The sequence below is a fragment of the Vombatus ursinus genome, unplaced genomic scaffold (assembly GCF_900497805.2).
Source record: "Vombatus ursinus unplaced genomic scaffold, bare-nosed wombat genome assembly UNPS02014812.1, whole genome shotgun sequence".
NCBI lineage: Eukaryota > Metazoa > Chordata > Mammalia > Diprotodontia > Vombatidae > Vombatus > Vombatus ursinus.
The window spans coordinates 6,206,267-6,219,778 of record NW_020954590.1 but is presented as its reverse complement, the minus strand read 5'-3'; the positions used below and the strand labels follow the sequence as shown (position 1 = coordinate 6,219,778).

General features: G+C 36.7%; 1 protein-coding gene across 1 annotated transcript in view; it reads right to left on the bottom strand.

Moving 5' to 3' along the window:
* LOC114054150 (ras-related protein Rab-2A) overlaps positions 1-13,512 on the bottom strand; it is a 108,602-nt gene that overhangs the window by 26,981 nt on the left and 68,109 nt on the right. The window lies entirely within an intron of this gene.

Genomic DNA, 13,512 nt, shown 5'->3' with positions numbered 1-13,512 from the left:
ACAGAAGGAGGAGGAACAAACAGGGAGAAGAGATGTAAGGAAGGAGGGAAAAGGGAAGAGGAAATAGAAAGAAAAGGGAAGGCGAGAAATGGAAGGGGATGGAGGAAAAGAGGGAAAAGAAAAGAAAAAGGAAGAAAAAGAAGGGAGAGAAAAGACAGAGATGGGGAAGAGAGGAAGAAAGAAATAATGGACTTAAGTTAATTTACAAAATCAAAAAGCTGGGACTTAATACACCCATTACAAAACCAATCATGCACCCCTCTAGTCTACTTTGTACTCCATTACCAGATTAATTTTCCAGTTAATATTTACAAACGGTTTCTTTCAATTATATGTAAAAACAATTTTTTTAAAAAAAATTTTGAGTTCCACTCTCTCTTCTCTCTCCCTTCCTTGAGAAAGCAAGCAATCTAATATAGGTGCAGTCAAGGAAAACATTACTTCTATATTAGTCATGTTGTGAAAGAAAACACAAACCCACAAAACAAAGAAAAAAAAAAGAAATCAAAAAAAGTATGCTTCAATTTGCATTTAGACTTCATCACTTCTTTCTCTGGAATGGATAGCATTTTTTATAAGTCCTTTGGAATTGTCTTGAATAATTGTAATGCTGAGAATAAGTCATTTACAAGTGATAATCATACAATATTGCTGTTACTATATACAATGCTCTCATGGTTCTCCTCATTTCACTTTGTATCAGTTCATGTAAGTCTTTCCAGGTTTTTCTGAGAACATCTTGCTCATCATTTCTTACAGCACAACAGTATTCCATCACAATCATACACCACAACTTGTTTAACCATTCCCCAATTGATGGGCATCCCCTCATTTCCAATACTTTGCCACCACTAAAAGGAGCTGTTACAAATATTTTGGTACATATAGGTCATTTTCCTTTTTTTTTTTTTTTTTTTGTTTACCTCTTTTGGATACAGATCTAGTAGTAGTATTGCTGGGTCAAAGGGTATGCACAGTTTTATAGCCCTTAGGAAAATAGTTCCAAACTGCTCTTCAGAATGGTTGAATCAGTTCACAATTTCACCAATATGATATAAGTTTCTTGGTTTTCCCATATCCCCTCCAACATTTGTCACTTTCCCGTGGGGTAGTACCTCGGAACTGTTTTAATTTGCATATCTCTAATCAATAATGATTTAGAACATTAATATCTTTAATTAATAATGACTACAGATAGCTTTGATTACTCCATCTTAAAACTGTTCATATCCTTTGACCATTTATCAATTGGGGAATGACTTGAATTCTTATAAATTTGACTCAAGTTTTCTATATATATTTGGGAAATGAGGCCTTGCCTATGAAATTTTTAAAAGTTGTGATTACTGTGTATTTCCCTCTATCATATTCCCCACCCCATTTATCCTTCTCTCTCTTGCGTTCATCCTCAAAAGTGTTTTGTTTTTGACTACTGCCTCCCCCTATCCACCCTCTTGTCTCAACTTCCCCCACCCCCAACCACCTTTTCTCTATCTCTTTTTAAGGCAATTGGGGTTAAGTGACTTGCCCAGAGTCACACAGCTAGTAAATGTCAAGTGTTTGGTCTGAGGCCAGATTTGAACTCAGGTCCTCCTGACTTCAGGGCCAGTGCTGTATCCACTGTGCCACCTAGCTGCCTCATTCACCCACCATCTGTTATCCCTGTTCCTCTCTACTACTTCCCTGTAGGGCAAGATGGATAGCTATACCAATTGAGTGTGGATGTTATTCCTTCTTTGAGCCAATTCTGATGAGAGTAAGGTTCCAAGCACTCTCTCACCTCCTCCGTCCTTCCCTCCACTATAACAGCTAGTTTTTCCCTCTTTTGTCAGATAATTTACCCCATTCTACCCGTTTCCCGCCTCTTCTTCCACTGCATACCTCTTTCTTATCCCTTCATTTTATTTTTGTAGATAGCATCCTATCATATTCACCTCACACCAGTGCCCTCTGACCATGCTTATGTCTTCTAACTTCACTAATAATGAGAAGGGTCTTAGGAGTTAATTATAAATATCATCTTAGCACACAGGAATGTAAACAATTTACCTTACTGAATCTCTTATGATTTCTCTTTTCTGTTTAGCTTTTTATACTTCTCTTGAATCTTTGAAAATTTGAAAGTCAAATTTTCTATTCAGCTCTTCTCTGTAGACCAGAGCTTTTCGTTGAATATCCATTTTTTTCCCCCTGAAGGACTTTACTTAGTTTTGCTGGGTAGGTGGTTCTTGGTTATAATTCTAGCTCCTTTGCCCTTCAGACTATCACATTTCAATCCCTCTGATTCTTTAATGTAGGTGGTGCTAAATCTTGTGTAATCCTGACTGTAGCTCCACAATATCTGAAGTGTTTCTGACTGCTTACAATTTTTTCCTCCTTGACTTGGAAGCTCTGGAATTTGGCTATAATATTCCTGTGAATTTTCATTTGGGGAATCTCTTTCAGGAGGTGATTGGTGGACTCTTTCAATTTCTATTTTATCCTCTGGTTCTAGAATATCAGGCAGTTCCCTTTCTTGAAAAATGATGGCTAATCTCTTTTTTTTTTTCCAGGTAGTCCAATAACTTAAATTATTTCTCCTTTGACTATATTCCAAGTGAGTTGTTTTTCCAATGAGATATTTCACATTTTCTTCTATTTTTTTCCATTCTTTTGATTGTGTTTTATTGTTTCTTGATGTCTCATGTAGTCAGCTTCCACTTGCCCAATTCTAATTTTTAAGGAATTATTTTCTTCAGTGAGCTTTTGTACTTCTTTTTTCATTTGGCCAATTTTAATTCTTAAGAAGCTCTTTTCTTCAGTGTACATCTTTTTCCATTTGGTCAATTCTGCTTTTTAGGGAGTTTTGTTCAGTAGATTTTTGTGTCTTCTTTTACTACCTGGCCTATTCTGTTTTTTTAAGGTGTTATTTTCTTCAGTATTTTTTGTGCCCCCTTTACTGAGCTGTTGACTCTTTTTTCCCCCAATGAGTTTCTTGTATCACTCTCATGACATTTCCCAATTTTTCCTCTACTTCTCTTATTTTTAAAATCCTTTTTGAGCTCTTCCAAAAATTCTTTTTTGGGCCTGAGACCAATTTATTTATTTATTTTTTTTGGATGTAGCTGTTTTGACTTTGTTGTCTTCTGAGTTTGTGTCACCATAGTAACATTCTATGGTTAGGTTCTTTTTTGGTTGTTCTTGTTGTTTGCTCCTTTTTCCAGTCTATTTCTGGACCTTTAACTTTTATGTTAAAATCTGGCTATGCTTCCAGGATAGAACGGGCACTGTCCCAAGCTTCAGGTTTTTTTGTGCACCTGTTTTCAAAGCTAGTTCTGGGGGTTATAAGTTTTTAGTTCTTCCAAGGTAGTATATTCTAAAGAGAGGTGTGTTTACTACTCTCTGGGCCTATGAGTGACCATAAGCACTGTTTTTACTGTGATCACGGTCCCTGCTCCCCTGCAGCTGTAAGCTCCAGTGTGCTAGTGCTCCTTCTTGTCCTAGGACTGAACTTAGGACTGGGTACCGGATACATGTATGGGCAATACAACACAGCGCTACACCCAGTGCCAGCCATGGGACTTCTGTAATGTCCTGCTGATCACTTGTCAGACCCCTTACCGTCTGTGGGCTGACAGCTCTGGAAGCTACTGCTGCTGATTCAGCTGCCCCCAAGGCCTGCTGCTGGCTTGCTAGGGCATTGCCTTGTGCTGGATTGCTCTCTACTCTCACCCCAGTGCAACAGACCTTTCCTGCTGACCTTGTAGGTTATCTAGGGCTGGAAAATTACTTCACCTCACCCTCTTGTGGGTTGTGCTGCTCCAGAATTCATTTTGAGGTGTTATTTTAAAGTTGTTCAGAAGGGAATTTGCAAGAGCAGAGTGGAGTCCCTGCTTTTTCCTCCGTCATTTTGGCTCTGCAGTCCCTCCCGCACTCCCCCTGATTAATTTTCCTAAAAACAGATTTATGTCATTTGCCTGCTTAAAAACATTTAATGATTCCCAATACAGGCTCCCACTGATTACAAAATAAAGTTCAACTCCTTAGGTTGACATTCTCAAAGGCCATCCACAATATGGACCTTGTGTTTCTAGTTTTATCTTCCATTAATTCTGAATATAGACTGTTTTGTTCCAGCAACACTGACTTATTCAATGCTCCCCTACCTTCTTATATGTCTGTTTTTCAAGATCCAGCTTAAGTCCAACCTCATCCATGAAGCTTCCTTACCTCTATGGCCTCTTCCCACCCTGCCCCCACCCCCACCTCCTTGACCACTTAATTGGTATTATTACACACTGTCTTATAGAGCCCTTTAGAAGTTTAATAAGTCTAAACGAGGAAATAAGAATGCATAAACAAAAGTGCATGAGAAATTTCAGTCTGTAGGGTATAAAACTTAGACAAAAGGATAGCCACCAAAAGAAGTTTAAAGACAGAACTAGAATACCTCTCCCCTACCCAGCTTACTTTTGTTCCTATTTTTCTTCTTGCCTAAATATTTTATCACTAGCTCAATTTGAACACGATGAACAGAAGGCATTTCTCATTTTTCTTTTCTTTTATATTACCATGGTATGCATCACCTAATTTTTACAGGTAGAGGATATTAGGACTACTTTCATTCCTCAATTTCAACTTAGTACTAAGTACTTCAATATTTCTTATATAATACCTAAAAACCAACCTATTCCTATAGCTTCCTTTTAATATCTTAAAGCAACCCCCTTTTTAGTTTTTGACAATGTTTAACTTGGGACCCTTACATCCTTATTCTTTTTAGGCTCTGATATTTCTTCTCTACAACTGGGCTAAAATGCTATAAAATGGGGGGGGGAACTTTCTCATCTATCACTTTGACTAGGTCACTGCCCCCTCTCAAATCCTTCCTTGGCTCCCTACTGCTTTCTGTATCGAATTCAAAGTCACTCTTCATTTTCACACCCACCTCCAATTGACCCTTTCTAATAATCACCTAATTTATCTCTCTGTTCCTTTTCAACCAGCCTCTGCTCTAGTCATATCTCTATTCTTTTAACCCTTATATCCTTTATTCTAGTTCTGTCTTTAAACTTCTTTTGGTGGCTATCCTTTTGTCTAAGTTTTATACCCTACAGACTGAAATTTCTCATGTACTTTTGTTTATGCATTCTTATTTCCTCATTTAGACATTAAACTTCTAAAGGGCAAATAAAACTAAGTTTTATTATAAGAACAGTTTTATGTGCCTGTAATAAAGCAAAACATTATTTTATGACGATACTTAGAAACAGGTACCTGAATTTAAAAAAAAAAATCCTTTTCCTCACTTTTAGCTATATTCTATAATGACCACCTTCTTTAGGGGACACCGATGAAACTGATGGTGTGAGGGATTCCCATTTGTCTTTTTTTTTAAAAAAAAATATAGCTCTTTGGTTAACAGAGGGGAATAAACAAATAATCTAAAGTTTTTTTCCCATTAACGTTAACTAACAAAGTTAAATGGGGTGACTCAAGGAGTCACTAAGGAATACTCTAGTGACCTATAGAGCAAAATAGCAAATGTCACAGGGACTTCAATTCCTAGGTATACAGTGATAACCAGGAAATACATTTTATTATCTAAGCAATATCATACTGCTTTGCCTGCCAAAAAACAAACTTTAATGAAATGGAAAGACTACTTTTCAAACACTACCAAAATATTATTTATTGCTTATATTATCTATCAAACAGGAAAAAAAAAGTATTGTTTACATTCAGTTTGCAATTATTTGTTAGTTTCACACTCTGTACTACAGTTATTTATATTTGAACAAGGGCATTTTATTCAACTAAGGAAAAAGCATCAGATATGCTCTCCAATTTTCAGTGGTGTGGAAACAAACTGTTCTAGAAATACTGTGGTTTTGTGCAACATCCAGCTGTTTCAGTAAGCTTTGATTTCCTTATGCCACCCTAAATGTATTTTCACTGAACAATGTACTATCTTAACACGTGAAAATCATACAGCATGGATTTGTGGCAAAAGAAAGACTTGCAACAAGAACAAAAGGTAGATTTGGGTAAAGTTAACTGGGATTTGTAGGTGAAGGACAAATATCAACTAGGCCTTAAGAAATTAAACAGATTGAATTCCTAAGGTTATAAGAAAAAATACTAGTTAAGCTGAACCAAAGGTAATGAGACTACTAACTGGAAAAATTCAATAAGCATAGCTGAGGTTAAAATATGCTTCAGAAGAACATTTAAAGCACTGAGCCAGAAAAAAAAATTATACAAGAAAAAACTTTTAATCAACCTTTTTCCTCATATGAACTTCCCAGAGGCATATCAATATCAAGTTTTTAAAAAAGCTTTACTCGTATTTTGCTTTTATGTTACATTTACAGATTACTTTTGTAATAATAGTTATGGCTGTTGTTCAGTCTTGTCCAACTGTGACTTCTTTCTGAGGTTTCTTGGCAAAGACATTAGAGTGGTTTGCCATTTCCAGCTCACTTTACAGATGAGGAAACAGTCAAACTGAGTTACCTGCCCAGAATCAGAGCTAATAAGTGTCCGAGGAAGATGAGTTTTCCTGACTTCAGGCCTGGTCACCTAGCTGCCTCTTATAGTAAAGGAAAGCTAATAATAAAGAAACTCATCTGAAAGTGCAGATAGCATACTTCACATCTGTAGCACTTTTCCTGCCTCTATTAAAAAAAAAAATGACCAGAAATCTTTTTTCTCCCTCCCATTCCTTACCCCATTAGAAAAAGGAAAAATAAAAACAAATTTCTTATAACAAATATGCATGGTCAAGCAAAACAAATTCCCTCAATGTATACAAAAATTTAAATGTCTAACTCTGCATTCCAATTTTGTCACACCTCTGATAACTGATAGTATGTTTCACCAGGTCCTCTGGTATCATGAAAAGTCACTGTATTGTTCATAATTCTTATAGATTTCAAAGTTGTGGGTTTGTTTGTTTTTTTTTAACAGTGATATAATTGTATGTTCTCCTGGTTCTGATCATTTCATTTTTTATTAGTTTATAGATGTCCTCAGTATTGTTCATTTTTATCACATTGATAGTATAGTGTAATTGGTTGTTCATTTTTCATCAGTTTATTTAATTCTAATACTTTATGAAGTCATATGTTTTCCGATTTCACATACCATATCCCTATATTTTTTGACACCCTCTTAGCCTCTATGTTTTTGCTACTACAAAAAGAGATGCCATAAATATTTTTTTTGGTACATAAAGGACCTTTTTCTCTTTCTTTGATCTCCTTTGGGCATAGGCAGTGGTACAGCTGGTTTAAAGGGATTAAAAACTTTTTGTACATAACTACAAATTGCTTTCCATAATGGTTGTACCCATTCACAGATCCACCAACACTGCATCAATGTGCCTTGCATTTTCCCACATTTCCTCCAACATCTCTCATTTTCAATTGTTGTCATCTTTGCTACTCTGATGACTATGAGGCAGAATGTCAGAATTGCTTTAATATGTACTTCTCTAATTGGTAGTGATTTGTAGTGAAATTTTTTCCCCCTGTGACTATAGAAAGCCTGGATTTCTTCCCCTGAAAACTGTTCATATCCTTAAACAATTTATAAATAAGAAAATGGCTCTTTTTCTTATATATCTGTATTTTATATATATATATCTTGGAAATGACACCTCTATCAGAGAAACATGTTACAAACATTTTTCCCCCTGGTTAACTACTTACCTTTTAATTTAAAAACTTTTATGTAACTGAAATTATTCCTTTTATCTTCTATGATCCTCTAATTCTTTTTTGATCATAAACTTTTCTCCTATGCATATATTTCATAGGTAGTTTTTTTTCCATGTTTCTCTTAATATATTTATGATGTAACCTTTAAACATAATTATTTGGAGCTTATCTTTGTATGAGGTGTAAGGTGCTGATCTAAATCAAATTTCTTTCATATGACTATCCAATTTTACCCACAGTTTTTGCCAAATAATTCAGGGCTTACTTAACACAATGCCTGGTACATAGCAGGCACTTAGTAAATGTGACTTATAGTAAAGTTTGAAAAGCTATTTTTTGAAGACAGGAGATTAGCAATAAAGAAGTTATTTACAGAGTCTCCTCACTGCAACAGTAACTCCCTCAATTATACCATGACAAAGACTGCTTCTACCAGCAGTGTCAGAATGTCACTGTTGTTGTTGCCTATTACCCCTATGCTAGCAAAGATAAAAGTCAAGACCCAATCCTAGCCAAGTTTGTGGCAAACACACTGTTTGTAGCAAAGATGGATCATTTAATCATTATGGATTTTCATACTTCTCCTGTTCAGAACTTTTGGATGTCCAAGAACCTAACTTGCATCATGATCCAGCCTATTCTGAAGTGGCTAAAGTGGAATTCACTAACTAGAAAGCCTTTATTAGTCTAGAACCTGATGCTGGTGGAATTGGGGATTGGCTGAACATGGACTTGGATCTGACTGACAATGAGCTTCAATAAAATAGAGAACGGCACTGGTGAGAGATGCCAAGGCCTGAAAAGACATCAACATAAACCAATACCTGTGATACTATCATACCATAAGTAGCTAGAGCCACCAAAACTTACTCCACCCGTAACCATGAACTGTTTCCTGATTCAAGCAGGTCTTCTATTAACCCTGCCTGCTTTGAAGCCACAGTCATAGTCAGAATCTACCAACTCAGGATGCACAAGATGAAACACTATCCACAAACACAGGTGAATATCTTGCTGATCCTTTCAGAGGCCAACAAGACAAAACATAATGTAGAATCTTTCTCTTATCCATTCACTTACATCTATAACAGACATAACTACTTAACATTTCGGGTTTTCTTTTCTCCCTAAACCAATTACTAACTTAATATTGAGCAAGCTGTGTAAAAGATGCAGCTGGCCGTCCTAGAGTATCACTCTTTTTTTTTTTCCCGCCCAGTCACATCAGGTTTACTGGATCTGATCTTATCTTGGATGTAGGCCAAATGTTGGCATTCCCATAAGTCCCTCCACAAAAGCACATTGAGGCTTTTTAAAAATTTCTTTGGGCTTTCATTAGTTTAAGTGAGCCTTGAAACACTAATTGCAATTTTGTAGAAAGTAGACCTGGCACAGCAGCAACTTCTATAGCAGTACAGTTTTTTTTTTTTTCAGGGGCATACAAACTGAAAATATATACAAACTCAACAACATCACAAAAACTCCAATTGACTGTTCCTCCCACACTATAGCAAGAATCTCAAGCTACTTCAGAAATACTATTCTTGAGTATGGAGTGCAATGAAAAGCAGGAACAGGGAGCCTTCCAACACAAGGAAGTTGTGTGTGTGTGTTTTTTTTTAAATCTTTAAGTCTCTGAAGCCACTGTGCAGTATAAGAGGGGAAGCTCAGAATAAAGTGCTGTGGGAGGCAGAACTACTTTTGTCGGGAAAGGATGTTTAAGAACCACGGCTGTCTCCTTTGGTGTTGGCCTTATTTGGGATTGTGAACTCAAAGCTTTACAATTAGTAGAGTCACTTTGATACTTTTGGCCCATGGTCTGCCTCTCACAATATAACTTCCTGACTTTTCCTAAACCTGATACTTTTCTGGGTCACTACCTAGCTGTTATCTGTACCGGTGTTGGTAAGATGATAAATTTGAAGTTATAGTGCTGTGTCCCTGGCAATAGGCTATGTGTAGGTTTAACATAGGAAATACATGATAAGAAGAAAGGCTGATATCTTGTTAGATTTAGGTGTCCCTTGAGGGTTAGGTGTTCATTTAACAAAACCTTCATTTTATTAACTCTGTGGAATAAAACCAGTTGGTCATTGGTTTCAAGTATGTATATGTCCTCCTTTACTGGATGTTGGGCGATGCCCTGCTACATATTGGTAGTTTTCAATTCTCTGCTACCAAACTGTCACTTGGCACTGAACAAGTGATGATTGTGGCAATATTTATCTTCAACTTTTATGACTTCAATTAAGAGATTAAACTTAATTAGTGTAAAAAAAAACCCTCTGAATTTTTTTTTTGCATATGTTTAATTGTTCAATGTTAGCTATTTCCTACAAAACTACAGTTTATCCATAAAAGATCTGCTACACTAGTGAAGTATAAGCTACGGAAGGCACTCTTGAGACAGAAAAGCTCAAAGACATACCTGTCAAGCTGTATGCCTCTGATCAAGGATGAGCTTATCTAAGTTTAGAGGTGATCATTAGAAGGTTGGCCACTGGCAATAAATATTTTTAGTCACAACTCAATTCAAACATTAGGCACCTTATATATGCAAAGCACTCTGTTGAGCATATGGGGTACAAAGAAACAAAACTTTGACCCCCCAAAAGCTTATATTCTATTGGGAGGGTATAAAATATAAAAAGGTAAGTGAATTAAAAATAATTTGAACATGGAAAGAAAACACTAAACAAGGGAGATCAAGAATGGTTTCACATGGGAGGGGATAGCTGAGTCCTGAAAAAGCTGAAGATTCAAAGAGATGGAGGTGAAGAGAGAATGTATTTTAAGTATGGGAAATGATTCAAAGACTTAGAAGTGGGAGATGGAATAACAAATAACAAATTGGTTCACGTGGCTGGAATAATAAGTGCAAGAAGAGGAGAAATATGGAACATCTGAAAAGGTAGATCAGATTGTGAAGGACTTCAAATGATAGGCTGAGAAGTCTATATTTAATCCTAGGTGACATAATTAGACTTAAGTTTTAACAATATTAATTTGGCCACCTTTGGAGGATACCTTGAAGAGGGGAAACCAATAAGAAGGGTAATGTAATAGTATAGAGTAGAAATGATGAGGACTTCTATGGTAATGAATCAAGAGAAGATGAGAGAGAGATGTGGTGTCCAGAATATTAGGCAACCAATTAGATACGATAGGTGATAAGAGTCAGGAATGTTATTAGAGACAGGGATGATTTCAACATTGTAAATCTGGGTGATTGGTAGGGTAGTAGTATTGGTAACAGAAATATATCAGTCTGGAGGAGTAGAGGACTTAGGGGGACATGATCAAGTTGACATACTAGATGGGACAGCCCAATAATGTCCAAAAGGAAACTGTCAATGCAGGGATCTTCCACAAGCTGCTATGCTTGCTTTAGATTCCATAAACATTATGCTTCTCAGGCGCAGCTAGGTGGCACAGTGGATAGAGCACCAGCCCCAGAGTCAGGAGGTCCTGAGTTCAAATTTGACCTCACATACCTAACAATAGCTGTGTGACTCTGGGCAAGTCACTTAACTCCAACCACCTCACCACAAAAAACAAATGGCGAAAAACATTATGCTTCTCTCAGGATAAACACCAAAAATCTCATCATCACAGAGACTGCTTCAGCTTGCATGCTCCACTCCTTTTCAGGACCTGTAGTCTCTTCCTTCTGTTTGGAGGGCTAGAGGACAAAAAACTCCTCCCAAGGCCTCCAGCCATCTCTTCATTTCTTACCAAATGCTTCGCTTGGTTTGGAGTGCATGAATATCAAGCCACCCCACTCCTCCCTTTCAACTTCCTTTAGTGTACCTTCTTCCCCCTTTACATAATAACCTCAGTGAGGGCAGGAACTGTCTTTCTTTTTCTTATTTATATCTTCAGGGCTTAGCACAGGGCCTGGAACGCTTAATAAATGTTCACTGAAGTCAATACAGAGATTAGTCAATACAAATCTGGGTACACAGATTTTAGAGTTATATTCATAGAGATGACAATTGATTCCAAGAGTGTTGATGAGATTACCAGAGGATATGTAGGTGTTCAATCCTCTCTCACTCTTTGTGACCCCATAAACCACAGCACATCAGGCCCTTCTAGGCTCTACTATAACTCAAAATCTGACCAAGTTCAATGTTTCCACCTATCCTTCTCATCTTCTGCCATTGCCTTTTTCTTTTGCTTCCAATCTTTCCCAACATCAGGGTCTTTTCATTACATGGCTAAAGTATTTAAACTTCAGTCTCAGTATCTAACCTTCCAATGAAGACCTTCAAGTGCTGACTGATTCAATTTCCTTGCTGTCCAAGGGACTCTCAAAAGTCTTCTCCAACACCATAATTTCAAAGCGTCAATTCTGTGATGCTTAACTTTCTTTATAATATAACTCTTACTGCCATACGTTGCTATTGGAAAAATCATAGCTTTGACTATACGGACCATTATTGATAAGATGATGTCTCTGCTTTTTAATGTGCTGTCCAGATTTGCTATAACTGTCCTTCCGAGGAGCAAGTATCTTTCAATTTCATGGCTGCAGTCGCCACCTACAATGATCTTTGAGCCCAAAAATATAAAATCTGACACTAATTCCACTTCTCCCTCTATTTGCAGGAAGTAATGGGACCAGTCACCAAGATCTGTTTGCTTCAGTTTCCTTATCTGTAAAATGATCTGGAGAAGCAAATAGCAAACCACTCCAGTATCACTGCCAAGAAAATCCCAAATGGGATCATGAAGAGCTGGACAAGACTGAAAAATGATTGAACAACATGTAGAAGAGGTATTAGATGTATTGGGTAGAAGACAAAAGAAAGATCAAATAAATGGAAGTTGCAAGGAAGAAAATTTAGATTTCCTAATAATTAGGGGTGACCAGTGGAGGTTTTTAATGTTTTTTTTTGTTTCATGGACTCCTTTAGTAGCTTGTTAAACCTATGGATTCCCTTCTCAGAATGTTTTTAAATGGATAAAATACATTGGGTTACAAAGGTAACTAATTACATTGAAATCATTAAAAATATATACATTTTATATATACAAATATATACAAAGTCCCCATTCCCCTAAACTAGGGGAGGGATGGCTATTTATCAGGTATGTTAGTTATATTTTGGATATGAGTTTGTCTATTGGAATCCCCTGGGACTCTAAAACTCTGTGATTCTGGCCCAGAAGAGAACTTTTGGGGTGATACCTATATTTTGTGGTTAAGCGATAGATGAAGCAGCAAAGGAGGCTAAAGAAAGAGGCAGAGTTGTACACTGGACCTAGAGTCAGAAAGAACTAGGTTCATATTCTTCCTCCAACATTTAATAGCAAGGTAACCACGTACAGGTTACTTAGAAAATTAGAATAATATGTGTATACATATATGTGTATAAATATGCATGTGTGTGTGAGTGTATCTCACTAGACAACATGAAACAATAATTTTAAAGTGCTATATAAATGTCAGCTATTATTATAATAAGAACATAGTAAGAAGTTGTCAGACAGGTAGAAGAAGAACCAATAAAAGACCAATGTTGCTGAAGGTCAGGGAAGAGAGCACATCTAGGAGAGGGCATTCATGAGTGAGTACCTAAAGTAGCACAGGGTCAATTAGAATGAAAATTATCTACTACTGCATGAAGAGGTTGCAATATGAATTAGAAGCATGAGCTGTGATAAAATAAATTAAGAAGTAAAGCAGCAAGTAAAAATAGTAAATGAAAAATGGTGCCTGGCCTATGAAGATCAAATTTTACTTACTTACTGACTGACTTACACACACACACACACACACACACACACACACACACACACACACACA